Here is a 27,473-nt window from a genome sequence, read left to right as displayed (position 1 = left end):
GTTTATTGATTTTTAAATGCTGTGGCTAACCAGACATTATGTGAACTGTAACTGTTATCCCTAAGGATTTTATACTTTAGTATTCACCACAAAGACAGCATAATGGTTCCCGTTCTACAGAACTCTATTGCTTCAGAGCAGTATTTCTGAATGCTACATTACATTAAGTTAGCAGGTGTGAAATTGACAATTTTATCAATTAACAGTTAGAAGTGAACTCTTTCCCAAACTGCTGATCCTGCAAACTTTGAGGACCAGTTCACAAGCACTCAGGATGCTTTGCAGCCATTTGTAACCATTGAGCATGTCAGTTTTCTGGCTGGAGCCAGTCACCCATGATAGCCATTGCCACACAGAATTAGACTGCTTTCAATGTCTTGCAAAACCATCGTATTAGATGCAGTGTAGTGGCACATTCAGATTTCACCTCAGCAATAAACTCTTTGCTAGTCTGTCCCTGGCTCTACCCGCCCACATACAGTGGTACCTCGGGTTAAGAACTTAATTTGTTCTGGAGGTCCGTTCTTAACCTGAAACTGTTCTTAACCTCAGGTACGACTTTAGGTAATGGGGCCTCCCGCTGCCACCACACCGCCGCCACACAATTTCTGTTCTCATCCTGAAGCAAAGTTCTTAACCTGAGGTACTATTTCTGGGTTAGCGGAGTCTGTAACCTGAAGTGTCTGTAACCTGAGGTACCACTGTACAAACAATATGCAGATTATAATACCAGCCCACTTTACAGGACTTTTGCAAAAGCTGATGAGATATTTGTGAAGCGCTTTGCAGGGGTGTAGCTAGCTGCTCCAGCACCCAGGAGCGCCGCGGCAATCTGTTTTGGGCAGTGCGGGGCCCTGAGCCACCACGTCACTCCCAAGAGAGATGCGTGGCTCGGGCGCACTGCAGGCCAGGCCCCACGTTAAGTGCCACCCCCCTCAAGGGTGACACCTGGGGTAGACTGCACCCCCCCCTTCCTATGCCCCTGGCTCTTTGTACCATTGAAATGTGCTATATGAATGGTAAGCATAATGCTGAGGTGGGAGTGCAGAGAGTCTTATTCTGCACATGACCCATCTGGCCATGAGTTAGGAATTGTGTGGCAGGCTGCAAGTTTATGTGGCTCCTACCTGCCCAGTGATTGCGTGAACAGTGGTATTTTGTTTCTGGCTGAAAAAATTTGCTTCCATTGGTCATAGTCAACTCCCCTATGCACATCGTTTTATAAGGGAAAGCGAAAATGGTGGCAATTTGCACTGTTTATTTGCTTCTTTAATTCAGATCCTAGTGACCTTTTATGAATTGTTCTCCCCTACTCAGTTCTCCTCCTGACTACAGTCTGCCAAATATGAGTGTTACATGTCAAGCAAATTGAGTAAGAAATTAATCTTTAGCTGCTTATAACTGACATTGCTAAAATGTCAGCTTTGTATATTGAAAACAAATTATATTTCCTTTGTGATAATTAATGTCTTTTTCAACACTAAAAGCTTTGGTGAATGTGAAATTTAAATACAAGTAGATGCTTGGGTAGTTTACATTTAAGGAACTGTTTGATTTCCAATTAAGGATCAGGAATGAGATGCCTGCAAGGGGAATTTCTGGTTACAGTTACAGACTGGGTGATTATTAGCAATAGGAGATACTGGTAATTATACCTTCTGATCTGGAACTGCATATTATGATTCATTGTGTCTGGAAATCTGGTATTTCACATTTTTACTTTAATTAAAGTGTTCAGAATTAAAAAGAGCTAGTATTTTTTATATAAAATACTACTGTATGAATACTACTGTATGAAAATAAAAAGCGAAAAGAGTGAAATATATATTGTGCATTGTGCTGAAGATAAAGACTATAAATGAGCAGCTGGAAGGAGAACTTTAAAGGGTTGTGAAATACATTATGTCCAATGATATATTTTGTGGAATAACTTCACACTGGGAAATGTTTTGTGGGATTTTTTTAAAAATGAATCTGGGTCATGTTTTGGCCCTTATCTACACGCACTATTCCAACACACAGCACAAAACCTCCAGGTAAAAACCTGGCAAGCCAAAAACCTACACTGTCTAAAAAACTTCTACAAAAACAAAAAAAACCCACCACCATAAGAAATACAAGACAAACTAGGCGATACATAAATACCTTGACTAACCCACCATCAACCTTCAAAAACCTTCTCCTGACAGCAGAGGGATATAGCAGAGATACAAAATACTGCTCCAATATCCCACAAACCCCCTTGACACAGTCAAATAACAATGGGAGCACAACATGTTATCCTAGCATGTGCATTTTTGTACACGTTTCTTAGCCAGAGAACTGCACTGTAAAATTTGTGCATTGTTTTAAAATCTGCAAATTTGGTAGGTTCACCTTTAAATGTGAACTCAATTAAATTTCTTCCCCATACTTGTATTTGTTTATCTAGATTGGTATTGTATGTGTTGTTTGGCAGTGTCTTTCCAAGCTCTGTTGTGGAAATAGACAAGAGTCTTTCCTAGCCCTACCTAGACATGCTGGGGATTGATCCTGGAACCTTCTGCATGGAAATCATGTGCTCTATGAATGAGATATACCAGTGGATCCTTGTGAGCATGGTTAGGAATCTACATTACTGCCTGGGAACTTAAGAATGAGGGCTTCACCATTCCCAGCCATCCTTGCCCTCAGTTTCTATATTGCAGTCATCATAAAATAACTTGACGAAGAAAACGAAAAAACTAGTGATGACAGAGAACTGGTAACAGCAGAGTTAGCAGGGTGTTTTCTTGGGGTATTCCTGAGCTTTCTTGGTATTTTCTTGGAGAAACAAAACCAGTTGTTTAGTGAGTTGGATATGTGTGGGAATCAGATTCTCAAGGCCTTTTTAATGTTCAAATTAACAGTCATATTCTAGCTATGCAAATCTGTAAAATGTTGGCGTTCACAGCAAATGTGTTTCATTTGCAGTCAGTAAATTATGTTACACATAAAAATAAATTAATAAAAGTTTATATAATGCTTATATCAGCAGCATCAGCTGTAGCATTAATTGTTCATTTCTCAAACACTTCATTCTATCCCGCCATGAATTCCATGGCCTGTCAAAGTTGGAGTCCTGTCCTTTCTATTAGTCATAATTCACAACTTCTCCAAACTCTGTGTTTCTCATTAGAAATGCATGGTTTGCATCCAATGAAAGCATCCCATTCCCTCAACAACTTTCATTTGCACAACAACAGAACATTGTCTCCTTCCCCTGTGCATTTCCCTTATCTGCTCCCTGGGGGTCCACCCAACCCTCTGGAGCATATGAGGAGTGTGGGGACATGCAGGGATAGGGCAAGTTTGATCACGCAAGTGGAAGCCCTTGCACAAACATGACAACTTTGTTGCATGCAACCCTATGTTTCTCAGATATATTCCTTCATATTTGTGTTATCTCTTTCTACTCAGATTATGAGAAAATTTCATTGTGGTTAAAAACATGTATCTGAGGTTGTTAATTGAATGAATGTACTTGGACTGGCTGGAGGAGAAGAGAATAAATATGGCCTGATCTACATATTCAGGAGGTACAAGGGGCTACAGGTTGTGAAACACAATTCTGAATGCTTCGTTACATGAAAACATAAGGGGAAACCAGGAAGCAGAACTAGAATCTTTCTTCCTGATGATGGTGGTGACTACGATGATTAGCTGCTGCTGTTGCTGCTGTAGTTTTTCTAGTAGTGACATTTTTAACTTTATCCCTAAGCAGAGAGAGACGTGATATATATCTTTAATATATCAGAATTATACCACTTTATTCTGCTTCATGTTTTAGACCACAGGAGAAGGGATCATAGCTCAGAGAACATGCTTTGCATGCAGGAGGTCCCAGGTTCAATATCTAGCATCTCTGTTTAAAAAAGATGAAGCATCGGGTAATGGAAATAGTGTGCCTGACACCCTGTAGTGCTACTGCTAGTAATGACACACAGTACTGTGCTAGATGGTGCAATGGTGTAAGACAGAATCCTATACTCCTGTAATGGGAGCGGGTGGTGCTGTGGTCTAAACCTCTGAGCCTCTTGGGCTTGCTGATTGGAAAGTCGGCTGTTTAAATCCACACAACAGGGTGAGCGTCCGTTGCTCTGTCCCAGCTCCTGCCAACCTAGCAGTTCTTTTAAAGCATGCCAGTGCAAGTAGATAAATAGGTACCGCTGCGGCGGGAAGGTAACTTTGGCTTCTGTCACAGTGTTCCGTTGCACCAGTAGTGGTTTAGTCATGCTGGCCACATGACCTGGGCGGCTTCCAAAAAAATATTAAAATACTGTAATACATCAACCATTAAAAGCTTCCCTAAACAGGGCTGCCTTCAGATGTCTTCTAAAAGTCTGGTAGTTGTTGTTCTCTTTGACATCTGGTGGGAGGGCGTTCCATAGGGAGGGCACCACTACTGAGAAGGCCCTCTGCCTGGCTCCCTGTAACTTGGCTTCTCGCAGTGAGGGAACCGCCAGAAGGTCCTCAGTGCTGTGTGTGGTTGAAATTTCAGGATAAGAATAAAAGAGAACAGTAATGAAGGCCATCCCAACAGATATTCTGGCCCAGCATAATAAAACTAGTTTCCTGTGAGATAGCCATGTAAGTCCTCAAATATACCTATCATACACTCAGTAGAGAGCTACCCTTAAATGGCAACAGACTCGAGTGAAGAAACACTGAAACAAAGAAGCTCAGAATCGATAATCCTATTAGAAATGTTTAGAAATCAACATCATGAAAGCAAAAGTAGAAATTTAAAAGGAGCACTGTTGTCAGATTTGGAACACTAAGCATTTGGTCTGCTACAGTTCATACCAGATTTCATTTTTGCCAAAGAGATATAGATGAATGTGCTTCAAAATACGAAGTACAATTGGAAGGTTAATATATGCTAAATGGTAGAATAGCCTTGCTGCAAAATTTCAAGGGAATCCTATGAAGATTTTCTTAGGAGCAAGTCCGATTGAACTCAGTGGGATTTAACATCTGAGAGATGTGCTGAGAGTTAATAAAGAAGCATCCCCAAAGCCAACTGTTAAGTGCAGCTGTTAACTAAGGACAGCAGTAAAACTATTGCAGTATTTAGGACACTATGTTACTGATATTTCAGATGCTGATAACAACTTTCTTAAGGAATTGTGAGCTGAATTATAAATATATCCAGCTTGAAAATGCAGATCATGGGACACAAACATAATACTCTTTGGGGATTTGCCCTAAAACTTCCTGTGTACATGATTAAAGAGGTGCAGGCAGAACATCACTCCTTTGGTGTACTTTGGGCAGGTTTTGATATCATTGACCTGTATGCTCCTGGAGAGGCTATCTGAGTTGTGGGGTGGATGACACTGCTGTGCTGTGGTTCCAGCCCAGTTTTCAGTGGGGGATGCTTGGAGACTGTTTTTCAGCATCATGGGGCCTCCAATATGGTGTCTGTCATGACAGGGATATTCTTAACTTCTGTGGCCTATGCTCTGGTAACATCTAGGTTTGATTACTGCATTGTGTTATAAGATGGTTCAGAAACTTCAGCTGCTGCAAAATGCAATGGCCAGATTGCTCACCAGAATACTATGGTTTGAGCATATAACAGCAACTGCACAGGCTGCTGATTAGTTTCTGGGCCCAATTCAGAATGCTGGTGTTGACCTATAAAGCCTTACATGACTCAGGACCTCAATACCTTAAGGACCGCCTCTCCCTATACAAACTAACCCAGGCCCCGTGCTTGTCATCTGAGGCCCTTCTCTATCTCCCCACTCCCAGAGAGGTTCAGAGGATGGCGACGAGAACAGGCCTTTTCTGTGGTGGGTCCCCAATTGTGGAATGCTCTCCCCAGATAGCCTTGCCTGGCACCATCATTACATGTCTTTAGATGCCAGACAACAACATTCCTCTTTACACAGGCCTTTGGCTATTAAATAATCTATGGCCTTTGAAAGTGTGGGGGAGAGTACTGCTATTATTATGGTTATTTTACTACAAGCCTGTCTGTCAGTTGCTTTGTACTATGTTTTTTTCTGTTTTTATCATTGATGTTTTGTAATGGGTTTCTGATGTTGTACACTACCCTGAAATCTTTTGATAATTCTAAATTATAAATATAAATATTTATCTGCAATGTATTTTATTCTGTAGTTCCTTTTAAATAGATGGAAACACTAGAAATTTATTCAATTCTTTCTATGACTTCTTAACTCAGGTGAATGATGTTAGTTTTGATTTTAAGGTGTAAATAGCCTGCATTGAAATAGATTATCAGCATGTTCTAGCAGTGTTGTTTTCTTTGCTATATTTTTGTTTTCCATTTTCTACTTTGTTATATTGCTTTGTCCCGCTCCACAAAAAATGTCTGTGTGTGTGTGTTTTCTTTTCTGCTCTGTAACTTAGTTTGTTAGCACATGTCCTACTGTTTTTAATACCAACTTCACCTAGATGTCCCAGGAAGGTCATATTTGAAATTCTGCTCATACTGGCCAGCAGTCATTTCTGCTTTGTCCTCTTTCTTATATCCTATTTAGAACATAGTTCCAGGGAAGAGATCCATTTAGTCTCTCTCATTGTACTCTCTGCTGATAACGATTGGTTCTTTTCAGTGATAGAGGAGAAAGATGGAATCTCTGCACTTTGCCAGCCAAGGACCCCCACGTTCTCTTTGTGAAGGGAAATCTCTGCAATGAGGATTGATTCTTCAGGCATTCCTTTTGTGTCTAGTAACTCACAACCTAGGGACATTAAATCTTCCATTTCTTTTAGGTGGAAGGTTTTAAATTGAATTTGGACTATAGCTCTCCAATACACATCCTCTCCAGATATTAGCATCATTTTTCCATAGTTACCATTTTATCAAGGTTGGCAGCTATTTTTACAGACTTGCTGAACTTCAGGGACTGCTACATTAAGAGGCATGTAAGAAGAAAAATGCTTCTGTAGTGGGAATCCTGCTGGGTTGATTGGTTTATGCAAAGATATTATTTAAGCAGGATTAAATATGCCAGCCTCATTGAAACCACTTTAAAAACAACAACACTGTATTAGTTTTAGCTTCAGAAAGAATACTGAGTTTAATATTTCCAGCACTTACAAGACCATTATTTTTGTTTACTTATAAAGACAATGATTATGATTAGCTGCTTATTTTGGAAAAGAGGATCACTATAATAATTTTTGGATTGGAAAAAATAGTGGTATTCAAAGCAGCGCTTTGTAGGACCTTGCGCAAGCAGAACAACATCCACTCACACAATGGAACTTTCTTTCCTCTTCTTTCTCCATACCCCACAAATGTGTTCTAGGGGTTCCCCAAGCCTCTGGAGTCGATGTGTGCAGTGGGATACGAGGAAGGGAAGTCTAGTTACACAAATGGAAGTCATTCCACTCACACAGTTACTTCATTGAATACCACCCAAAGTGTCCAAAATTTATCTTAGGGCTTCAAGGGTTCATATGATTTATTAACATTTTCTGTAAGCTGCCCCATAAAAAGTTCTCTAGGACAATTGGAAGGGGGCGGAAAAGGATGAACAGGTTTGCCTGCTGGCCTTCTTCAGTGAAATTTCTAAGATCATTTCCTCCCAATGTTTTAATGACATATTCCCTTATTTAAAGCCTGATTTATACTGAAATCTGTTAGATGGGTAACTAATTCTCAAATAATTGCATAGCGCTTTTTAAAGTTAGAAACTGCACATATGTAAAATTTAAGGTGCCAAAACCTCATTTAGCTCCAATACTTAATTTAGGTGCAGCCTCGTTAGCATGTAAAGTTATGAGCATAAGTAAGTGGGTTTAAAAAAAACCAAAAAACCCTCTTCCCTACTCTTGATCTTCAAGAGAAGTTTCCATATCGCAGTAACCCTTCCTAAGGCCAGGTACTGTTTACAGACTGACAAATCTGAATTTTTATCTCAGAAACTTGAATTTCTCACTTTTTGCTTGGGAAATCTTATGCAAGGAGGATAGAGAGAATGCCTACCAGAGTCTTCCCTGGGACACACTCCTCTCTGTCTTCACCTTAAGAAGTGCCTGGAAGGAGCACATCTACCATGTCCCTCAGAAAAATGTTCTTCTCACCAATGCAGCAGTGAACCAAGGCATATGCCCTGTTTTCTCACACTGAACTTAAAGGGAAGCAGGGATTTTCCCTTCTCTGTTGCACATTACCTCAACCATTTCCATATAACCTGTGTTGCTGCTGGAGTGGACCATCCCATCATTCAGCTATGAAATTTAGAGTGCACCCTCTGCTGTGATTGATATAAGTCAGGCATAGGCAAACTCAGCCCTCCAGATGTTTTGGGACTACAACTCCCATCATCCCTGACCACTGGTCCTGTTAGCTATGGATGATAGGAGTTGTAGTCCCAAAACTTCTGGAGGGCCGAGTTTGCCTATGCCTGATATAAGTGATGTTGCTCCAGGGGAAGGAGACTTTAGCATGGTAAGATACCTCATTTTGTGGGACACCGCAGAAGTCCCACTTTCTCTCCAATCACTCATCAACTTATTTTTATCGGGACCCATGCCAACAATGTCATGGTCTCCCAGAAATAATTGGCACTGCAAGCTTGGGTGTTTGTTTGTATATTTGTGTATGAGAGTGTGAAATACCTTATACGATGGGCTGTATTACTTGTACTTGTGCTGGAGGAGTAAAGCATCAGCATAGTGCAAACATTTGTGAATTGTGCCTAGGGTAATTATCCTACTTCAACATTAAATGCTGAAGAAACAAACTGATGATCTGTTAATCAGAGAGCAGAGGTGTTTAGAACCTGATTACAACTGCTATTACGTCACATTCTCCAAATTTTAATGTTAATTATCTCCAGAGTTGATACCCAAAGCGTTAAGAGCCACCATATATATTTATATGCAATTTTGTGTGTATATTTATTTTTCATTTTAATCACATGGGTAATGATTCTACTTCAGAGGCTAAAGGATGGTGCTTGTTGTGCTACAGTGTGTGGGAAGTATCATTTTACAAGCTGTAAATTAATCTGCATAGTTCAGTAACAGGAAATAAACACCACAGCTTTGTTTGTTACCCATGTAGTGTTTAATGGCTGTAAAGTAGTTTATTGATGTTATCAGGGTACTGATATATTTGTAAACAGAAATGCATTATCTGTGCCATAAAAGTAAATGTAGCATTTCAAAGCAATGTATGAGGTATGTTTTAGTCAATATTTCCAAACTAAATGTAGCAAAACTACACTGAAGCAAAGGGATTATGCAAATCTATAGAAAACCTATTTTTCCTTCCTTCCTTCCTTCCTTCCTTCCTTCCTTCCTTCCTTCCTTCCAAAACTTCCTTCATTTAACATAGACTGTATCTAATGAAATGGTTTTTATTTTCATTTATGCATCAAAAATATATTGCTTGCTTTTAGGGAGCACATACATAATAACTTGCTGTTGAAATAGAACCTCATAGAGAAAAATACTGTCATGGCTATGATCCGGATTGCTTCTATAGGCATTCTCAAGAGTTTGGAAATGCCATATAGGACTTTGTGTTTGTTTATTTCTTTGAACACAAATCCTCCATACTATATCGCAATGAGTTACAAAAATAATCTGCCCCACAACGGAGGGAGGGCGGCTAGTTAAAAAAAAAGGTAAGAGGTTGCAGTGCTCATCACACAGAAGACCAGACTGTAGCTTTCTTGTTTATATTCCATTATTTAAACTTCGTTGTTGTTTGGAATCTGAAAAACTACGCTACTAATACAGCATCATCATTTTATTTGTATGCCGCCTTTCCATAGTTAAAACAGTGCTCAAGGCGGCCTACAACATGACAAGATTTACATAATTACCAACGTAACAAAAGTCATAAGCAATCAATAAAACACATCAAAAAGTACACAACCAAATGGAAAATGATTTCTACACAAATCATAAAATCTAAAACTAAGAATACAGCATTAATATCAATAACAATTTTAAATGATATAGATAAAAAAAGCAAAAATAAAAATGGAGCCCTCTCTGCCCAGATGGAAGGAGGCAGGCAAGGCCCTTCAGGCCCTCAGCAGCAGGTGAGTCCCCCCCCCCTCACTAGGCATGCATGTGGGTTGTAGAGACAAAAAAGAACTTCACTGGATATACCCAAATCTTTGGCAAATAGCAGCTTTCATCCTGTCCATTGTATTTCTCTTTTGTTCTTATTCCACAAAGCCCAGGGAAGGGTAGAGAGATTGCTGTTGGAGCAAAGTTAGCAGTGACTTCATGATTTACTGAAGATTTGAACTCAGGTCCCCCTGGCTTATCACCAACATACCCGGTCCAACAAATTTGCTTTCATTTTGGCAGCAGTCTAACACAATAACCAGCTAATTCTCATATTATCTAAATAAACAACTGGAGAAGCTTCCAGATGATCTACAATAGCCATTTGTACCTGATCTTAATAAAACTGGCTTGAATGAGGATATTTCCATTAACTTTTGCATGGTTCTATAACTTGGCATTGCCTATGTTAAGAGTTTCTTTATGATGATAGAAGGAATGCTTAGATGCATATGAAGCAGCGTATTTTCATAAGAGGATTGATTTTCCATTTTATGAGGTCAGCTTGTTCTCATTCTTTTGCAAGCTGTTATAGCTCTGCAGATACAGAGTGCTTTGCTGTCCTTTTTATTGCATGTCTAGAGGAGAAAATCAGAGGCACAAATATCTTAACTTTGCTCATTTTATTGTATACAAGTACTCAGAAAAGAATTCAGAATTGAATTAGAGAGACAAATGATAAATTTCAGATGGAACACCTTTCTGAATGTTTAGGCCCAAGTGCTAACCCAATAGTGATGTTCAAAAGATCTTGGTTGCAGGAGTGCGCCTTTGGGGCTGAAGTCAAACTGCAAGGGAACAAACTATGTAGGGACCGCAGGGTCATGCACACCACCCACATCATCCCCATGTGTGTTGTCCCTCTCCCCTTTCTTCCTGACATCTGCACATTGAATGCAAGGTTTGAAAGGAGAATCTAAACACGTTGAGATGAACATGCTTAGAGCTGTGCCCACAACTGGGAACCATGCATAACCAGGGGTCCCTTCTACAGTGTTTTCAGTGTCCTGAGTCTGTTCAGTTGAGAATCCGATTTTCCTGCTCAATGTAGGAAGGTTAGGGGTGGAGTAAGTGGGGCCAGTAAGCTGGGGGGAACGAGGATGGGGCTGGCACATACAGACTCATGACCCATATGCCATTTGTGCCCCTGGACATTCTTTTTTAAAACTTTGAATAGGGCTGCTGTGTATTAACAAATTATTTTCTCTGATTTTACCTCGTGTGTTTTGGCCATTTGCCCTGATCCACCAATTCCTTATGGATGATTGAGCTGTGCTGTAGACATATGACTTCCCTGCCCACTGCCATATGTAGCTGAGTGGTGCCAAAAGTTTTGCATATGGTGTATTTTGCATTGGGGCCTGTTATATCACTTGAAATGAACCACATAGATTAATAATATAATAGTTCAGAGGTAGTGCAATTGTGGAATTTGCCAGCATCAAAGATAGGCCTAGATTTCTAGCTGACACTGTGGCATGGTTAATTTTATGATTTTCATATGGGTGTCATTTCAGATAAATGCTTGCTTTAGTGATATGAGGCTGAAGCACTGAAATATTCATTGCATTGTTCTACCTCTGAATGCCATATATAAATTGGCTGTTATCTGCATCTGATACTAATTGACCAAAATATAAATCATAAAGAGTACACGCGAAGTGCTTTCTTTTTATAGATCTGTTTTTTAAGGATTAGACCTAAGACAGATTCCTCACATTTTATTTTATGTTGCCAAGTAATACTGTAAGAAGAAAAAATGGTGTGTGTGGTAGTTACCACAGTATCTTTGAGAAAGTCAATCATCGCTTAAGACAACACATAATTTGCAATATATTCAGAGCATATAAATATAAACATGTGGGGGGGTGGACTTCAGATGCAAGAAAGGAATTAAAAACTTATCAATAGCACTGCTACTGATATTTAGATGATTTCTACAGTTTATAATGCTTAACCACTGCCTTTCAGTGTTGGATTAGTAAGAACAACTTCACTAGAAAAATGTAAATTTATTATTATTTTATTGCCCACTCTTCACCTTAAGCTCCCAGGGTGGGCTACAACATTAAAACACAACGTTTAAAAAAGTTTAAAACAACTTCATCCATCTATTTCCACCTAGAATGGAAATAGTGAGAAAGCAGAATCAGCAACAGCTATTTTATTGAGAGAGAGAGAATTGATTCTCAAGAGCTCGGCACTCATGAAAAAGTTAGCATAAATAACTACTAATTAGCATACATAACCTGCCGCCACCCCCAAATAATTTTTATTGCACATTTGTGCTCATGATGCTATCAGGGCAGTCATATGTGATTCTGTTTTGAATACTAGTTACACTCACAAAAGTTTTGGTGTGTTCATGCTGCTCAATTTCCAGTAGTGCACACAGTACTCTGTAATTCTTTGCTGAAATCTCGTAACTTTTCATACCACAAAATTGCTGGCTTTTAAAATGGATTTTGCTTTGTTGCACTGCACTGCACTGTGATATGGACAAGTATAATGTGGTAGCTTTCCAGAAGCATGGCACAACTAATAAAACAGAATACATCCACCACTAATACACTGTTATTGTGTCAAGAATATTTTGCAAAATACACCTGCAGTAAAACACCAATCCGGAGAAGCCCTTAGTGTTTCTAATTGAATGACAGCTTTGAAAAAAACAAGTAACCTACTCTTAGAGTTAATAACATATTTGCATATATAGTAAAAGCTCAGTCCTTTAATGTGTACGTACCTCACAGAAGAGCTGTTTAAAGTTTAATGATTTTTAATATGCATCAGTGTTCTGAGATGAAAGTAGTTATATAACTGAGAAGCACTCTGGTGATTATAGTGATGATGCTGAAACATAACATACCTGCTGTCACAACAGATTGAACAAAGTCATGTCAGCCTTCTGACTATGGATTTAACTTATTCTCAGTTTTCCTTTTTTGTAATAATACTTAATTTCACTCTTTGAGAACAGATACAGAAATTAATGCTGTTGCTGGTGACATTACAGGTTTTAAAAAGAATTGCCTAAATGATCACTTTCTCTCTCTTTACTCTTCCGCCAACTGACACGTGTATAAGCTAGGGTACTTGGAATAAGTTCAAGAGTCAGATAAATTACTTTGGAATAAGCTATCATCTGTCTTGATAAATTTATTTGGGCAGATGGAGTATGCATATGATTGCCATCATAATAGGATGTCTATGAGGATACACAATTTTAAATTATTCATAGGTGACAGTTTCATCTTCTCAATATTTTGTATTTAACAGATCACATGGAAATGGATAGATAGTGAACTGGCAACAAATATTTTCATTCAGCTTCAAGTAAACTGCCATGCTCAGAGCTGCCCAAATTGTGACCTATTCTTAATATGGCAGACAAACCGAGCTGTGCTTTCTCTTTGCATACAATAATACAGGTTTCTAGGAATTATGGTCACAATCCTGGGAAAGCTGGATGTGCAGAAACTTAATTGAACCAATCAGCAGTTAACATTTTCTGGATTGTAGCCTATATTTTCAGACTATCTGCCAAAACAAATAAAAATCTATTCTCTTTGGTAGCACTAAAGACACAAAGGAAGTCCTTTCCCATGTAAATGTGATAATTAAAACTTGAAATCCCCTCTGGTGAACCAGTGGTTCAACTTTTTCTGCTTGTGTGAGAAAGTGATAATTGCAATTGTGATTCCTTGCTTTTCGAAAATGTACTTGGGAAATAAGATTCTTCACTTTTATTGCTTTCAGTAGATTTAGTTTTTCTTGCTTTTAGATACGCATCAATTATTAGTAATAATAATTGGTTTGATTGTCTGACAGGGCTGTATTGGGCTTGATGGGACACAAGTTGTGCAAGTGTATTTACATTTAAAATATGGGATTTTATCAGTATCACATAATTATGCAGAAATTATTGGATAACAGACAGGAATAGAACTGTGATTGTAAAGTTAAGCTTAATGGATTAGTTTCTTGCACCAGGCAGGTTTTTCTTATGGCTCTTAAGAATTCTCAGGGTTTTCCTCTCCATATTTAGGAAGTCATATGAGAGATGGAAAAGATAGGACTAGAGACCTCGACATTGTGACATTCAGTAGGTTTAAGCCCTGGGACAGGGTGAAATGGAAAGAACTAATATGGTGGAACTGTTGGAAACAGACCTCAACTGCTATGTGAAAGAACCATCGATTCAAAGTAACCCATTTTGTTTAAGGCCTATTGCAGTTTGCTTGAGTTCCTTATCACTACATAGTAAGCTCAACATGTGCCACTTGCAAAAAGCCATCTCCTGACAAATTAAAGAGTTAATTAGCACAAAAATATTTTAGATATTTTGGGCACAGTTCATTACCCAGCAGCTGTGGGTTGGTTTTAATGAACAAGCTGTCTGTGCTTATTGCAGCTTCAGATGGGACTGCCAGTGTGGACTTATAATGTCTCCCATTATGTTAAAGATATATTTACATTGTCAGCTAGGAAGTGAGCAGAATACGTGTTTCATTCTGTTTATTTCTAAAATGTGTTTACTGCTCTTCTAGTCAAATGATCAACACAAAGTATAAAATATGCTAACTTTTAAAAAAATCACACACAAATCAAACAAAGTATAACAGCATCTGCCAGTGGACAGAGATAAGTCTGAGCATCAGTCTGACAAGGAATAAATAAAAATAAAATAAGCATTTAGCTGAATAATACTTGAGGCTAATTCTTATGATTTAAGTACTCTACCAAATTCAATCAGCATTTACAAGATGCCACATGATACACAGAAATGGCCGCATCTATCAACAGTTCCTTTGTTCCATGTTACTTATATTTTGGTTCCTCTAGGACCTCTTCTCAAGAGCAGGAATGAAAGCAATCTGTAACTTCCTCTAAGTCTTTTCTGTCATACATCTACCGTTTGTCACACAAGACTAGACCACAGTTCTTAAAGAGAGAGAGACTGTTTTCATTTGTGAAGTTGAAACAATCTTTTAAGTTTCTCTCTCACAATATAAATTAATAGTCTTGTTCACACATCATGCTAAGTCAACCCTTGGTTTTGTTCTAACATGTGGGCTTCTGGAGATGTCATAGTTTATTTGCTCCTCCTTGGTCTGAGCTAAGCCAGAGTTGTGACAGCATGACAGTCCATGAGCTTTAGACCTTAATGTGAAAGTGTAAAAAAGTGGAAGTCTAGAAATCTGTAAATGAGCATGCAAGACAATATTTCATAACCACTGAAATAGTATAAATACTGAATTTCTCTTAGGGAAACTATTATACTGATCCTGTTTATATACTTAGGCCTAAATTGGGACCAGTGCACACATATCAACTTTCCGACTTATATAATGCATTACTTTAAAGGGAAGTGAGAACAATCTGATTCTGTCTTGAACATTTCCACTTATCACACTTCTTACAGGGCTTGATTTGGCTCCGAAAACATGAATCTACTTCAGCCGGAAATTGAACAGAATATTATTGATTCTTGCCCTCTTCCCAGAATTGGTAGTAGGTTTTCTTTGAAATTAATCACTGGTGACTCAATTGAATTTTGTGTGTGGTTAGAGTTGGCACTTGAGGCTGACCTGACGCTGGGTACTTGTTGCTTTACTCCCTGCTGAGAAGGATTTGATGGTCCGCAATAAGCATACTGAAGCAATATCTATCTACATATCTATTGAGCATCTTCCTATGGCAAAGCAGAACTGATGTAGGGAGATCCCACAGCTAAATCAGCAAATTTTTAAATAGTTTCTAAGAGTCATAGGTTTGTGGCTTCATTCTGTTTGTAAGGATTACTTTTAGAAATACTCTTTCTCTAAAATCCCATTTATGGTTTTAGAAGCATTTAATCTTGATTGAAAATCATAATCCATTGAGGGGTCATCCTGCTTAAGCCACACTGAAGTGAAGGGCAGCTGATAAAGAGCATGATACTTGCATTTTCTTTGCACTGGGGTTTTTCTCTTTGCACTCAGAAGAACTGCTCTGGAACGATGGGAACTGTGTTAGATTGCTGCAGTGTGCTGCAGCAAAAGTAACAGAAGATCATGTCACCTTAAAGACCAAGACATTTTATCCAGACATAAGCTTTCATGGACTAGTGAGTCCATGAAAGCTTACATAATAATAAAATTATGTAATTTACGCAAGAGTCCCAAAGGTACTATGCTGTTTTTATTTTGATGTAGGCTGATCTCCAGAATACGATTATGATGTACTTAGGACCTGATCCTAATAGCCATTGTGGTGGCACTCGTACAATCAGAGCTAAACATCCTAGTGCAAGTATACAAGCACCTTCAATAAAAGGGCAGCAACAACTTCAACTGTTTTCTCACAATCTGCTTATGTATGGCTGTAGGGAGTCGAGAGATGTTTTACCAAAGGCTGTTAAAGATGGTCTCAAAAATATTTCTTTCACCCTTGCGGCTGATGCTTCATTTGATGCCTTTCTGTACAGTTCTTGGTCTGAGGTCTCTACAACAGTGGTAAAAATGGAAATTTCTATTTGCGAATTGAGCTGGAGGATCTTCCACCCACCTCTCCTTGCTCTGGGACCAGCCAGTGTGGTGTAGTGGTTAAGAGCGGTAGACTCGTAATCTGGTGAACCAGGTTCGCATCTCCGCTCCTCCACATGCAGCGGCTGGGTGACCTTGGGCCAGTCACAATTCTTTGAAGTCTCTCAGCCTCACTCACCTCACAGAGTGTTTGTTGTGGGGGAGGAAGGGAAAGGAGAATGTTAGCCGCTTTGAGACTCCTTAGGGTAGTGATAAAGCGGGATATCAAATCTGAACTCCTCCTCCTCCTCCTCCTCCTCCTCCTCCTCCTCCTCCTCCTCTTCTTTCTGGGGGAGTGGTGGTTTGAGTTATGGCTGTGGTCTGCATCACACATACTGTACATTCTGTTTAGTGTCAGATGTGTTGGTCTAGTTTGTATTCAGTGTTGCCCTTTATTCTGAATTCCCCCCCAGTGTTTTGTGTGTGTCTGTGTGTGTGTGTTTAGCTGAGTTGGGGAGGGGGGAGTTTATGCTCTGCTCGTTTGTTCTGGAGAGTGGGAGTCAAAAGACTTTAAAGTTCCTGGCTTCTGTTGACAGAATGTCCTCCAGCTCAATCCGTAAATAGAAATTTACAGTAAGTACCAATTTTCATTTTCTTTATAGTGTGAGAGAAGTTTAGAAGTGGCTATATGGATAAAATGCTATATTCCATTTAATCCAGATACTTCTGTGGAAGCTAATTCTTAGTTCTGAACTTCTCTAAGTTTCATTGTCAAAATCAGATTCTGAATGTCTTGGGGGACTGCATTGGGAGGGGGAAATTGAGTGGAGGAATCTTGTGCTCTGAAACTGATTTTGGGTGACTCGCCCTTCCCGCTGGACCCCCATAATACATAGACCTCAATATTGCATAGGTATCCCAAGGGGCTACAGGGGAAGGGAGGGAAGGTAAAGATCAGCTGAGTGAGCTTTCTGCTCATGCTACATTGAATACAACCCATAGAACCATAGGCGCAGACTACTAGGGACCAAAGCACTTTGCCCCCCCCAATTTATTTATTTTTTTGGAGGGAGCCAGGCCCCCCATTGTACAGAGGGTGAACAAGATTCTTTGTTTAAAGAGGTATTTTACTGCTTTAAACATATAGTGCAGATGGAGCCTTAGAGCTATTATATTTCTTGACTTGGTAGGCTGCACTGTCCTGGCAGACTGGAGCAAATAATAAATGCTGTGTAGGAAAAGATCACCCTCCCTAATCGGTTTACTGTCTAAATTTAATGACAAATCTCCAGCTGAATTTGAATGCAAGACACACTTGCATATCTCAAAGCCACAGGAAGACTCCATCCATTGTACATTGGATTGTACAATCCATTGGAATATCCTTTCTTTACACCAGTCTTGTAAAATTTCTTCCTACTTCTTTGTGGTGTGGAGATGGCTGTATTCTCTATATATAGAGGCAATTAAATTTTTTACATAAAATTTTATTTTATTGAAATCCTGGGCATACTTTTAAAGCACTGAGGCTATTCAGCGTTCATTCAGCGTTTAATAAAACATTATTATTTGAGGATGTCATGAAGTTTTCATTAAAGCAATAACACAGTAAATATCTCAGAGAGAGTGTTGTCTCTCAGTGGACATCGCTGTTACTTAGCAGCAAAAAATAATAATCAAAATTTTAAGACTATGTAGCACTTAATAGAAGTGATTTTAGGACTATAATATAATTCCATTATATATATCATTGCAAGTTCTCATCATGTTAACATAATTTTAATGCTTCTATTAATCTTTAATGAATGGGCCATACATATGTTTTAATGTGATGGTTTATATATAAACTTAACGTGAAATACAGTTTTGGTTGATTCTAAAGAAATTATCTATTTTGAGGGAGGACTCGTTTATTTATTTAAACTGTGTAGACAATTATCCTGATAACATGCCTTTTAAAGTTTTTAATGTTTATCATACAAGATGAGGTATTATACAGTTATAGAGATCCTAGGGCTTGCTGATCAGAAGGCCAGCGGTTTGAATCGCCGCGACGGGGTGAGCTCCCATTGCTCGGTCCCTGCTCCTGCCTACCTAGCAGTTCGAACGCACACCAAAGTGTAAGTAGATGAATAGTTACCACTCTGGCAGGAAGGTAAACGGTGTTTCCGTGCGCTGCTCTGGTTCGCCAGAAGTGGCTTAGTCATGCTGGCCACATGACCTGGAAGCTGTACGCCGGCCTCCTCCGCCTGTAAAGCTAGATGAGCACAGCAACCCCAGAGTCATCCGCAACTGGACCTAATGGTCAGGGGTCCCTTTACCTTTTACTTTAGAGTTCATAATGTTGATATAAGATATCTGCATTATAACCTTGATAGGGTTAAAATTTTATTTGCTTTTGCATTTGTAAATTTCAGTGATTAGTGGTATACATGGATTGTTGTGTGTGTACGCGTGCGCACACACACACACACACACACACACACACACTGCCATCTGTTGCAATGGATGTAAAGTGCGGAGTGTGTATTTCTGTCACCTGAAGTAAAAGAAATCCTGCTAAAATTTAAGAGCATCACAGTACATGATACAGTTTTAGGATACAGTTTTTTGTAAGATGTAGGGAAAAGGGGGTGTTTTCAAAAAAAAGAAATTTATCACAGCAAGTACTTTATTGTGGTATTTCTGTGCCTTACTGTTTCAATTAATTTTAATTATACTTATAAACATTTTAGCAAATTGATGTAATGTGATTCTCATGATAAATGTAACGCAACAGACATTAAGACATATTTTTATCTGTATATTTTGCTCATGAGCAAAACCCTTGTGAGATCACAAATATTTATATATTTTATCTCCTTATGTACTTAGAGAATTTATGCAATAAAATATGCTTAGATATTTGCCTGCTCCCTGGAATTTGAGGGGATTGCTGCTGGAACAACAACAACCACCACAACCACAACCACCACCACAACAACAACAGTATTAATCAAAGAGATAAATTCTGACTCTGGAAATTAACTCCCTTGCTAGAATCCAAGCAAAATAATTAGTTTTTTATTGCTGTAGATAACCAAACTATGTGTGATTCTTATAATCACTGGTAAGATGTTCTCATGTTTCTTGTGTTTGCGAAAACATCGTTTGCCACACATGTGGTTTGAAAGCATTCTGTAGATGTACTGCTTGCTGTGCATTAGACACAGCTCTACAGTGAGAAACAAACACATAATTGCAACAGACTAAGATCCTGGCCTTGGATTGGTGGGTATTGCTAACTTTAATACTCAATTCTGTGCTTATGTGAATGTGCGCAGAGGTTGCAGAAGATCTATTCATCCTCTACTGTAACTTGTAGTGATGTGAGTAATTTCAGCTCAGATTTTAGGCTTAGAAACCAACTCAGTTGGTGGGCTTCTCATGGGCAACTGATTGGCTAACATGAGAACAGGATGTTGGACTAGATGGGTCACTGGCCTGATCCACCTATGCTTCTTTATATTCTTACCATCAATCTCCTATTAAATCTGAATGGTTTTAAGGTGTGCTTGTCAAATAATGAACTTGAGTTAATTTAATTAAGTATCAAATTAAACTCAGTCCTTGGGAAAACCCAAACTAAATAATTTCTGGTCATTATAGTGTATAGTTGTGCCATTTCCATGTTGTTTCTGGCAGTAATTTGGGTGAGTTAGCTCCAAACCTTCATGGACCCGGAGGTGAGAGATGCTTGTAAGCTTCAGGAAATCATATACCCACAGTCAAAGCTATACTATTTCTACAGACACAGTTCTTCCTCTTCTGGTTGCCTGGGATGCAAGAATTCAAAAGGGCCCCAATCTGTCAATTTCTTTTTGCTCAGTTGCATCTTTTCTTCTGAAATGCTGCAAAGGGACCTTTGCAATAGTGGCAGTTCAAGATGGAGACCCCTCATATTTCAACGTTATACGGAGGAACCAACTCCACCTCTAGTGGATAGCTACATTAGTGGTCTGTTGAAGTGACATTTCAGGGTTGAATGCATAGCCTTGCCTTCTTTTTGCTTGTCAAGGATTATATGTAGATACAAATGGAATTTGATCAGCAACAGTATTAATTTAGCAGTTACCTTTCCCATTATATCGATGAAGAATTTAGAACTTCTCAGATAAGAGTTGCACACATATTAAAACATAATCAGCTTTGCACTTGATATTTTATTGACTGGAGTTCTGTTTTATTTAATAATATTTTTTGTTAGCCATCTAGAAATGTAGATTACATTTAGAAATGTAAATTATAAATATTTATAAGGAGCAAGTTTCAATTATTAGAATGTATCAGTGTGGGGGGTGGCGGGAATGGGGGCAATAAGAAGAAAGTGCATTGTAATGGAGGATGACAGAGATGGGGAGACTGAGAACTTGGGACACTAGAGATTGGAAACTAGGGTAGTAGTTTGCAGCTAAACACAAGATCCACATATATCCTGCAGGATGGGCAAACCCACACAAGACATATCTCAGATTCTTCTTCTAACACCATACACTATGATACCTAGCAATAAAATTGCACCCGTTTCTGAATTCCCTCCATCACAAATTACAATGGGGCAACAAGGATGTAGCCACCTTTAAAGATTATATGTTTTCCAGTGATGTTCTCTTTCCTAGGGGCATTCATTCTTCCTAGGTCTTACCTGCTGGAAAGGACATTACCTGCCTTAGGATTCTATCTGATAATTTCATACCCTTCAAGAGGAGAAGGCATTTCACAGTTTGTGAATCTCAGTTTTTAAGATCTTGAGTACTTTCAGCAGAGCAGCCATTCATGGATATTGAAAATGAATAAATTAAATTACGCAATAAAATATATTTTTGAATATTCAGAGTTGCAACACTCAGTAATCAAGTGTCTGCTACACTCAAATATCATGCAAAGTATGTAATATTTATTACAGTGACTAAAACAAAGCACAGATTAATTTCTTACAGAATTGCACTCAGTGGAGAAATTCATGTTCCTTTGTTTTATTTGATAATGTTTACCTGTTCAGGGGAAGAACATGGTGCACTGTGGAATCTTAAAGCAGGGGGATTACAGACACAGCCCTTACCTGCAGCTTCTGTGCAGTCAGCTAGCTCTCTAAAGAGAGTCCTCAGGACATATATTGGTACATTTTGAAAAAAACAAGGCACATTTCTGCTAATGGTGTATGGTTCAATGTCTCCACCCTTCCTATATATAAAATAAATCTATAAACATAAGTACAGGTAGAAAAGCCTTTAGCACAACCAAATATAATTATGGCCTGCTTGCAGCTCAATGTTCTGCCAAACTGAACAGGTCAGTGGCTTTGTGAAGTGTGTATATATATCTAAAAGCCTTTTTTAAATGAAGCATAGTTCACTGACTGCTACTTGTGCTTTCTTCATTGTGACATCTGGAGAAGGGGGAGGAGAGAAAAGTCAGTCTACTTGAAATAATTCCTGTCAGAAGCCTCTGACAGAATGTGTTTGTTGGCTCTAAAAGAGCTGAAAGATGAAAATGAAGAGACTTCTGTTTATGGTTTAACTGCACTGCACAAGTAAGGGTGGGCAAATAGTTTTAAAGAGATAGGGACATGGTGTTACACTAACCATAAGTAAAATGTGGCAATATAGGTTGTTATTAGGTAATTTATCTAATCCGTTGATGAATATAGATGTATACAGTCTGGAATCTCATGTGTGAGACAGTTAATTCGATGTAATGTATTTTATTGATCTTTATGGCCTACTGTATCTTATATGATTTTGAGAAGGTTCCGAAGGGGAGGAGAACACAATTCCACCACCTCCTTTGGGCCTGACTATAAGAGGCCTGGCACTACCTGGAAAAGCCCTGCTGGATGACATAGGCTGCAATGGGGGCAGCAAGTATGCCTTCTTCACTGCCTTCACTGCCACTAGGTAGGCTCAGTGATGAGCGTTCACCAGAGTTTGGTTGTGTTTGACCAGATATTTCCTCCATTAGCACCCAAGCCATCTTTCAGCTTGTTTTCTCACCCTAAGCTCAGAAATATACCAGGGAGCCAATGCTGGCATTAACTTAGTCAAAAGTTGTTTAGGGCCTCAAATGTTATCTAAATGACCACCTCATCCCACTTATATTCCATTGTCTGGTCATCCAAACAGGAGCAATATCCTGAGCAATTTCAGTCATGATACCTCTACAGTCTGCACCAAAGAGCCAGGAGGCAGAGGAAGAAACAACATTTCACACTCAACTCTTGAAAGATGCTTGAAAGAAATATGGCTGTAAAATTGCATTTTGTTTATCATTGGTTAATCCACATTGAAAATAGTGGTGGTGATTCTGTTCTTTGTGGATAAAATTATGTGGAAATCATTTTGAAGATTATGGTGCTACGACATTGGCATATTCAGATTTCCTGGGGATTTTATTTTACTAATGTTCACATTTAATTTGCTCAATAAAGTGATTTATCGCAGATTCAGTATGCACTATTCTAACAAAGCATTTCTACCTGTAAACAGGCACAAGGATAAAATGTATTAATGGAGTCATATTAGCAATACAAGACTCTATAGGGATTTATCAAGTTTAGTTTAGCCTTCTCAGATTACCAGGAACCTGCTATGAGGGACTGAAAATCCTCTGAAAATCCTCTCTGTTGTTCTGAAGTATTATGTTGTTCCCTAAGAAAACTGTGTTATTGAAGGGTTTGAAACACAGCAGAAGTCTTTTGACGCAAACAGCTATGAGACTTATTAAGAAGTGTAAGCACCAAGATAGGCTATTGCATTAGAGACTTAGAGCTTCAATTGATACAAACATGTTTTTTCTCAATTAACTGTGTAGTGAGTGAGCTGATTTCTATTCCCCACCCTTTCAGTGCTGGCAGAAGGTGGTTTCTGTGTGGACAAAATAGCTAACCCAAATGAAAAAATTACAAAGATTATATAAAGGTATATTTTTTTTAGCCAGAACCACTGTTTTGTAGGATCATATATTTCACATTCAGTTATTGCAAACGGTTAAAATGCATGGTCAATACAATGCCATGGCTTCATGAAGTTATCATGCTGCATAATCCGAAAGCACTGTAACCCATTCAATAAAACAACAACCCACTATCGCATTGAATTTGCAGTATCTTATAGCAGTCACACCCTCAAAGGTGTCTTTCTTATTTTACAGGATCACAAGGAACTGCATCACACTTAGATAAAAGAACAGCAAAAAAGATTTCTACGCATAGGGAACTCTTATTTCCCTAACCCCAGATTCACATCTGCTCTATTTCATGATGTGTTGTATCCAATACTGTTATTTTGTTTGTGGATGGCTCTTTGATCCGGTGGAATGATTCCATTCCTTCGTGAATGGAAGGGGGAGGGAAGCTATTTTTTGCAAGTTTGCCCTTTCTCCTGCACAACTATTTCCCCACTCCCTGGATTTGGAGGGGTATAGATTTGGAGGAAAAGCAGGATCAGATAAAACAACCCCCTCTTCTTCAATTCATATAACCATCTACTTGCTATATCAAAAAGCCTTCTGTCAGGAAATACAGCATTAAATATAACACTATATGTGTGCCATGTGCTTACCACACACATTAAATGACACCTGACACTTGAGATGTACTGTTATCTTGAAATATATGCCAGAGATAAGTTCATCATGATTTGATAAAAAGACTGACAATTCATTTCTCTTTCCTTCTTTGTACATAGCAGTTGCTCTCAACAGCTCTTGTGCTGGGAATACTAATTCCCTCCATACAGTATTGCATTTTAATGTTAATTCAATATCATTTCTACTTAGTGATATCTCTGAGGCTAATAAAGATTTTGTTGTTTCAACTTGAATTTTGTCAAGTACTAAGCAATTTCATTTTCCGAGAAAGGAATAATTTGATCAGAATTAGCTGTCCTGTGGGGAGGGGGGGGAGTTATTCTGTAATATCATTTAGGTTTCAGTATATGGTAACTTTCTCTTCTACTCTTCATTATACTGGACCATTCTGACCTAAGGCAAGTTGCCTTAGCACCTCTGGCAAAATTTCTAAGCAACTGTGAACTGCACTTGTGAACAGTTGGTGTTAATGATGCAATTGCCAGTCAGTACTCTATACATTTAATTTCCTTCTGCCTTCACTATCTACATGCAGCAGCAGCAACAACTCTCGTGCCATTATACAGTTTGTTACTCTTCAAGGTGTCACAATGCATTCTTGCTTGTTCACAAAGAAAAAAGAAAAGATCTGATCGCCTTCATCCATCTTTCAGTCTGCCTCCTCCAAGTGAAAGGAGAATGGGCAATGCTGAATATCGTAGCAGTTGCCACCTGTTGTGTTCTATTGGGGAAGAAGAAAAGGCCCACCTTTATATCCACTCAGCTGCCACATACTTTTGTGATTTCACAGGTTGTCTGTAGCCAACGACAACAACTAGGGATGCATCATCATAATCACTGCAGACTTGACAAATGTGATCTGTGTGCTTGCTTATTATTAAAGATATTTCTAGGCCAACCTTCATCTGAACTGATAACCAGGGAGGGGCATACCATAAAACTGTTGGGGAGACCTTTTTCAACTCAAGGGCCATATTCCTCTGTAGGGGGACACCCCCCCCTTAGGGGCCGCATGTCAGTGGTGGGTGGGGTCAGAGGCAGAGGGAAGTGGAGCAGCTGATATGACTCTTATCGGCACAGTAGGCTCCTTTCCACCTTTGTAAAAGCCAGAAGTTTCAGTGCTTCAAGTACAAAGTATCTGGCTATCACTCAACTTATTAAAAACACTAGTACACACCAAAACATTAGAAAAACTAAACAGAGGAGAAGACTAAAGTACTAGTTCCACATTAGAAAAACCTAAAAAGCCTGAGGGCACTTTCAGAGTCCAGATACAATCTTCTTAAAGGCATCTCAGGTGTGCGTGGCCTTGCTATCCTGACTTCCTATAGTATGTCTGAAGCATCAAAAAGATGACTATCTTTAGAAAATGGCATTCTTCTATTTTAGCTTAGCCAGTTGTAATTTATCTACAAAACCACACTGAGCTTGGGTGTAATGTTATGAAAAGTTATAAAGCTGGCTGTAATGACTACTCTGGCTTTGGTTGCTGTCAAAATGATCATGTTGTGTAAGTGGAAGATGGCTGCCTTGTGCTGTTTCATTAACTCTTGTAGCTTTAACTCTACCTGTTGCCATGCCAACTGATCCATGCATTGTCTTTTTATGTGGGTCAGCAAGCAGGATCACCATCATTTAATAGTTTTGTTGTTTGTGATATATTTACAATATAAAATTTCATCTCAAATTAAGGTTTCCTATTCAGTTAACTGTCATTTGTATTCTTTATTCTGTATAGTGGTCCACAAAGAGACCCATAATGTGTAGCACTGGAACAGCATGGACCAGTTAAGCAGTCTATTGAAAGAGGAGCTGGTACTCTCATTTGCTCTGTTCACCAATGAGCAATTACACATAATAATTAAAATCCTAATGGCCAATATTGTGCCCTTCTGGTTGTGCCCTCTTGGTTGTGGTATATCACACAGTAAATCTGAAGCACCTATTCTGTTTCACGTCTCTATATCCCTTGTCAGACCAGTAGAAGTTTTTCTTTAGCAACACTCCATCCGTGACTGCGTCTTACAATATGATTTGGTGGTTCTGCTGTTAACTCTGAGGCAGAAGCTACTCTTTAAATATTAACTGTGGTTTATCTTCTGTAGCCCACTGTTTGCCTTGAGAACCACTGTGCATAGGTCTTTGATTTATATTCCTTATGAGGGTGCAATACTCTGGGTGCCTCAACCAAAATCATTTACAAGGTCTCCAGTGGCATCCATGGGGAAAAGGGGCAGTTTTGCATACAAATCTATAGACTGAACTGTTCTCTTCTTTGTAGTATAATAGGATATATGACTATGGCCCAATGTTTCTTGTCAATGTAGTTGCCACTTTCTCATGGCTAAATCCATGTTGATCAAATAACCTTTGAATAATGGAATTGTGGGATTCCTTATCTGGACATTTTGTGATCCACCCATCCCATGTGGTTCCATTACTCAAATTTTACCAGAGCTATGTGGAATTTAGCCATGGAGAAGTAACTGCATAACATTTGAATCAGGCATAAATTTATTTGCACCAGTTGCACAAACAATGGAAGGAATGTATTCAAAAGCTAATTTCTTTTACCTTTTCTCCACATCCTGTTCACTTCTCCTTCCAACTTCAGTACTCAGTACTCCTACCTCAGTACATGTGTTAACTATAATTTGTTAATTGGTTTAGCGTTCCACAAATATATTATAGAGGTTTTTTAAAATAAAAAAACCCAAGCATAATTTTGTTTAGAAGGTCAAAAATATAATGTTCACACATAGTGTTCCACAGCATGAACCAGTTTTGTGGTGTTCATTGAAAAATACTCTGCGAGGTTTCCAGTGGGGGGCTCTTTTCTTTCCCCCTCTCCAAACAGTCCCATCCTATGCAATACTGCAACCAATTTCTGAAAGTCTCACACATTTTCAAAGTAGATGTCAAAAAACCTGTATGGCGTTAATCTCACAGTTCTCTGGATTGTGGTCCATGAATACATTATTCCGTTGAACATTTCTGCTAGTGAATTACTACATAGAAGATTAAATATCACACTTGTAGCTGACTCTTAAATCATCAAAATGAAACATGGGATTCCTTTGCTCTTCACCACATCCTCTAAAGGTTACTAAGAGCACCCAAATGCAGATATCCCTTTGGGTTTAGTGTTGCTCCAAAATGTATTATTCCTTAAACGTCCATGCCAGATAATCATTAAAATTTTGTTGTCAATTTGCCTTGAGGCTTTCAGTTTTCTCCCTGTAGCAGTAACGTTTT

At 38.8% G+C, this 27,473-nt stretch overlaps 1 protein-coding gene across 4 annotated transcripts in view; it reads left to right on the top strand.

The window, feature by feature from the left end:
* The window catches only part of NELL1 (neural EGFL like 1), a 374,882-nt gene that overhangs the window by 269,329 nt on the left and 78,080 nt on the right, over positions 1 to 27,473 (top strand). The gene's annotated exons all lie outside the window — the stretch shown is intronic.

This window comes from Podarcis filfolensis (genome assembly GCF_964270895.1).
Source record: "Podarcis filfolensis genome assembly, chromosome: 1".
In the NCBI taxonomy this organism is placed as follows: Eukaryota; Metazoa; Chordata; class Lepidosauria; order Squamata; family Lacertidae; genus Podarcis; species Podarcis filfolensis.
Note: the sequence above shows the minus strand (reverse complement) of the source record. Positions and strands in the feature narration are given on the sequence as shown.